Raw genomic sequence first — 6,529 nt, forward strand, 5'->3', positions numbered from 1 at the left:
TGGAAAATTTTTTCACCAAATTTTCTGTGAACTAAGTTAGAATGCACTTTGTTCTAGCCAAAGATCACATATAGAAAAACATCCATATTACAAAGTAGATTCACTCCCTCCATACGATAACATTTTTTAAATGAATCTGGTTCCTACTTTACTACCTCAAAGCCAATCAATTAGCCCTTTCCCCCTCTCCTTCATCACAACACTTATACCAAGAAATAAATATCTACATATGTAATCAATTATTTTAGAAGCCTACAAGACAACATAAGCAACATGATATTCATTATCTAATAGCAAGTCAATAATTATAGTCTCATAGCCGTAAGTCATCGTAAATAACCAAATCAAATAACTGAAAACATGGCTATTACCTCTCACAGGGTCTGGCTAGCTAAAATAAACAAGATGTTTGTCCTATTAGTCTATAGTGGACAGATTTAGGAATTTGACTTTAACTAGTTTGAATAGACTGCTTAATTCATGTTGTTTTTGAAAAGTAGCTACTTCTAAAGTTCTCTATCTGACTTAAATTTGTGCTCATACTATCTTTAGTATTGATACTATTTAGAAATAAACTAAATGGATCAGAGGCTTCTATTACTGAGTGTATATATGTATATAGCATGTATATCAGGCATGCTTATGGTATGGAATAATTTGTTATCTCCATAAAACCTATAGTGAATTAAGCTACTTTTAATCATTTATTCTTGTGGCTACAAGAATAAAGTTATGTTTGGTACATTATGAGTAATTGCCTATAATGTAAACTGTACTGTTTGATCAAAGAATTTTCTGATTGTGTTAAATTGGCATGTTTAGTTATCTGTTAAACTACTTTTCAGTCTCTTTTTCTCTTATAAAACACATTATGGTCAGTTTCTTTGGACGTCTATGCTTGGAAAGCCTTGTACCAAACTGACTTGAAGTTCAAACACAAGTTGACCAACTTATCAAGAATACAATCTCAAAATTCCAAATCTAAATACAGTAAAGGCAAATCTTAGTTGAAACAAAGATGATTCAGACCATTTAAGAAGTAGTCTGCTTTCATCTACCACCAGAAATATAAAATTGTAAATGTACTTTATGACTTACCTTATATCAACAAATATGAATTTATGACCTTATTACTGAAATGAACATGAACTGTAGTTTCAACACACGTCTATATAAATAGTTCAGTAAGTTGCCAGAATTCTGCGTAAATTAATGCTCACACCATGCTATTTGGGGCTACTGAACTCTACAGAAAATAATCCAGAACACAATTTAATCAAGTCCAGGAAACCAATCTGTATGTCTTGTAGAAACTGAGAAAAAGCTTGAGCATATTTATTATCTGACAAAATAATTTGGTTTTGGTAACTAACTTGCCTTTTAACTGAATTTGTGGATTTTTGTCTTAGATCAATAATGTGTTAAACTGCAAAGGAATGATGTATAAATTGTAAAGGTGTTTTTTTATACCTATTGTTTTCTTTGTGTAATATTTATATGAATAAACACATTAGGATCCCTAAAAGAATAACTGTCTTGTATTTCTTTCAGTTCATAAATATACAGAAACTTTACCTGAATTTATATTATGATCCACAGCTGAGAGCACTCTCCTAGTCTGTTAACAAAACTGAATTTTCCTCGAAGGAAAAACAAAGTAACCGATTATCTAGTATATGAAGCTAGGATTATAAAAAGCCAACTTTTTCCTATGATTTATAGTGACTCCCCAAATATTACAACTATTAATACTCAAAGGAGACAGATTCCAAGTCTTAGTAGCATTAGTCTTTAACTCCACAGATCTACTTTCCTTTATTGGGGGAGAGGGGTATCATGGGAAGAGGGGGTTGTTGGGCTATACCTGGTTGTGCTCAGGAATCACACCTGGCAGATTCAGAGAACCATATAGGATGACAGGAGTTAAGTCAGTCGCATGAAAGGCAAACACTCTACCCACTCCCTAATTCCACAGTTGTAGAAAACTAGCAAGAGTTGTGGGTAAAATCTAGTGGATGGTTCAATCCCCAATGACAGGCCCATCCTATACACTGTTTGATACAAGGAATGATTAGACACAACTATGCTTTTCCCTTCATTTCCTAGCCAACTTCTATTAACTAAACCAGTGGGGAAAAAAGTAGTTCCAGTTAAATCCCACTACATATGATACTATTATATTTGAATGTAGGCATATTTATCCTTTCTGAAATTCATGATTTCATTCAAAATAATGTCATATAACCTAATCCCAAAGGAGATTAAACTGACTGCCCTTCCGCATTCCAATAATTTCTTCTATCTCAAGTTACTGTTTTCAAGATACTAGTGGTGGTGCAAGCGGTAGGGCGTTTGCCTTGCATGTGCTGACCTAGGACAGACCACGGTTCAATCGACCCTGACGTCCCATATGGTCCCACCCCCTAAACCAGGAGTGATTTCTGAGTGTATAGCCAGGAGTAACTCCTGACTGTCACCAGGTGTGGCCCAAAAACAAAACAAAACAAAAAAACAAACAAACAAAAGATACTATCATTGGTTAAAACATTCACTGGTTACAAGTCTTTTTTAGGCTAGCTCACATGGTTGTGACCTACATACAGAAAAAATGTTTTACTGTTGAGTAAGGAAAGGTTTTTCTGATCTGCAGAAAATAAAGGAACAAGTTCACCATAAAACCCTTTTGCAAAGCTTATCTGTAGTGATTATATATGGATAATAGGACAACAGGCTCTGTATAACGCCCAGATGAAAAGTTAGCTATTTTGTTAGTTCAGAAATTTCCGGTAAGGTCATGGGAAAAAGTTACATTAAGAATATGGATAAAGGGCCCGGAGAGATAGCACAGCAGCGTTTGCCTTGCAAGCAGCCGATCCAGGACCAAAGGTGGTTGGTTCGAATCCCGGTGTCCCATATGGTCCCCCGTGCCTGCCAGGAGCTATTTCTGAGCAGACAGCCAGGAGTCACCCCTGAGCAATGCCGGGTGTGACCCAAAAAAAAAAAAAAAAAAAGAATATGGATAAAGAGAGGCATGGCTGGGCTCAGAACACTCCGCATGCCAGGATTTCTGGGTGTGTTTGACTGGTATGTTGGGGGGGCTCTGGGCAGGACAGCTAGCCATAGGCCCCCTGGGCTGACCACTTAGTCCAGGGGACCAAGAATCCCCCCTCACCAGGCGGGTCTTCAGGGCCACGCCTGGTTAATCGGGCCCTGGGGGGAGGGGGTGAGAAATTCCTATGCATCCAAAAACTACAGAACCGCGCGGGGGAGCGCGTCCCCGCTCGTACTTCATGTATTGAGAGTATTCTTTATTCTTATGTTATGTTTTCCGTATCCAGAATATTCATTTTTTATTCTGCCCTTTCACACACCCCTACAAAGCTCTTTTTTACTCCTTAACTCTCTAACCCCCCCAAACGTCACTAACCTACATTACTCTTTTTAACTTCAGTAGTATACAATCCTAATCACAGACCAAAGCCATGCATTGTGTGTAACAACCCTAAACTGTTTCAAGATACATAAAATGGACACGTATTTCTTTAGAATATTTTGTGTTCTTTCTCCACAGCTATAATTCTTACTAAATGTTGTCTTATGCAGTGACGATTCTAACCACTTTTTATCTTCTCTTTTTGAGCTGTTTAATAAAGAATTTTGGTGAAAGAGTCCCCCAGTTTAATGCTTATGATTGAACCATATCATGGGAATTGTTGGAATTGTTCTTATGGCCCCCATATGCGCCAATAACACCATGTGGCATTGCTCCTTTTTTGCATAGGCACATTAAAATGGGAAAATACTATACATACAAATAAGATCCTATCTAAGAGATTGGAACACACAAATCTTGTAGTGCAAAGGGACCTTACACCCTGAACATTGACATAACGACCTGGCACAGACCTCAGAAGAAAGGGCATTTTCCATTCACCCCTGAACCAGGGAAGCCATCCACAAAACATCCAGGCTGGTCTATAACATCACCTGGAAGCAATCCTCTACCACAGAAGGCCCTACACTGCTCAGACATCGACCTGCTCAAAAGAAACTTCCCTTAACACTGAGAAGACTTAACAACGACCTGCTTACAGGACAGGGCTCCCTGCATTGCCCTTTTATTGTGAGGTGAAACGAGAGGATGCTCCACATCCTGACCTCAATGTAGGATATGAAGATTCCAGGATCTTTAATACAGAAACACGATACCAACAACAGAGACTGTGTGAAAAATAAAAGTGTGTTGGCACTACAGACAGTGTCTTGGATTGGACGATCAAGCTTGCCTGGAGCCTAGAGTTGGTCTTGTGCCAGGAAACTTCAGGGATCGGGTCTCTTTGTATTTAGGCCAAGGTTATTTCTTTCCATGTCCCTCATATTTTGGTGAGCCTATGCAAACAACAATTGCCACTCCAACACCATTTTTACTGTGCTCCTTTGACTCTAATTCTTAAAAAGAACCCACTTAAAATTTGAGGTTAACTTAAGCTAATATGCATGTATTTGGAAATGTAAAAAAATACTATGCCTGTAATGTTTAAGGAGTTACGTATGTTTTATGGCTTTAGATTGCCTTGTGTGCTGTTAAGAAATATTATAATGTGTTACAATCTGGGGACTTGAGGGACAAAGTAATTGTACATGGATTCTGTCTTATTTATCTTAATGTTCTTGGGCTGAAATTTCAAAGTTAAGATATCAGCAAGGGGACTTCTGAGAATTATGTTATGGGTGATTGTCCTTCCACTGTAACTTTACCTTGTCCTCTTTCTTTGCATCCTTGTTCTCATAATTAAAAATAAAAAAATTTAAAAAAAAAGAATATGGATAAAATACTGAAGAGACACAGAAAAAAGGTGTCAAGATTTCAGTGAGCAGTAAAGTACATCATTATCCCATACATTCATTCATTTTACAATCAAGTTATAAAACATTTCACATTATTATCTTTCACATTAAGGGATCAAGTTGTTTTACTGTCATTATAGTGCCTTCTTACACAAAAGTTTTTTACTGTATGAAGGTTATCATGAAATTTTTATGGGAAAAAATATTAGGGTTTAGAACATTTCCACTTAGTGGTTCCAATTTTGTTTCAGATACGCACATTAAACATAAAATATGTAAGATCTCTATCAGGTGCAAAAAAACTTACATAACTACAACAATGTTACTGCACTGCACAGATGATGATGATTAGGTTTTTGTTTTAGGGGAGGAAGTTGTTCGGGCCTACTCCTGTTTCATTGCTCAAGAGTGACCTTGCATTCTTCTGGGGACCACAGGCCATAGAGTTTTTTGTTTGTTGTTTTGTTTTTTGAGCCACAGCCATTGACTCTCAGGAGTTACTCCTGGCTATGCACTCAGAAATCGCTCCTGGCTCGGGGGACCACATGGGATGCGGGGATCGAACCTGAGTCCGTCCTGGGTGAGCCTCGAGCAAGGCATACACCCTACCGATGTGCTACACTCCAGCCCCCATAGATTTCTTTTAATGGTAACTAAAAGTAGTTAATACACTCTCTTTCTAGGGTAACTAAAGCTTTTGAAAAGAAATGAAGCAGAACTTGGAAGGCTTTCTTTTTATTTATTCATTTTGGTTTTGAGCAACACAAGTGATGCTCGCCACTCGCTTTGGGTTCTGCACTCAGGGACCACTCCTGGTGAGCTTGGGGGACAATATGGGATGCTGGGAATCAAACCCAGGTTGCTCACGAGCACAAGTAACCTAACTGCTGAACCATCGAGGCTTTCATTGAAATTTTCCATTCATATTAAAATGAAATGGGGCCACTTCAGCCAAGTGATCGGGACAGTTCAATGCCAGAACCTAGCGTTTAGGTGCTGCGAAGGCATAGACTGCATTGCTGAGAACTCCAGGGCTTCACTCAACAGTGAAGGGGACTGAACTTCCTTAAGGGACTCATGAAGAACTGCAGTATTTTATACTCCAGAATACTTCTGAATATTTCATTTAACCTCCATTACCTGGGAAGTGTTTTCTAAGTTATCATAAATCAATTTAAGCATCTTCATTTCATATATATTTTTTAACTCATAAGTTTACAAACAATGAATACAATTTATGTTTCCCTTCACTTAACAAACTTCCTTTAAGGGTTAGCTTGAAAGAAAGAGGCCAAGACTGCAATGTACAAAATATTTACTTTCAGAGTTCTAACATCATTTAAAAGTCCACCACTATTTACAATAAAATGATACAAAGCAAAATTGCTAATTATCAAACATCCTCTGGTACTCAACTTGCTGGAACTAGTTAGATCACAGAAACTTATTATGCACAGATTGACCTTGAGCTATTTTGGATACAGATTTTACAGTGGAACTCAAAAATTGCATGGCTCTCTGTAACACTCTTCACAGGGGGAAAAATGCTGTACTTGGTCCACCTCTTAATAAACTGTTCCATCTGGGAACTTTATAAAAGCTGCAAAGACTATACAGGTATTTCTTTCTGTTGTTACGAAAACACCCGAGAAGGGGCAACTGCCACACTTCCTCGCTACAG

The sequence above is a fragment of the Suncus etruscus genome, chromosome 16 (genome assembly GCF_024139225.1).
Source record: "Suncus etruscus isolate mSunEtr1 chromosome 16, mSunEtr1.pri.cur, whole genome shotgun sequence".
In the NCBI taxonomy this organism is placed as follows: Eukaryota; Metazoa; Chordata; class Mammalia; order Eulipotyphla; family Soricidae; genus Suncus; species Suncus etruscus.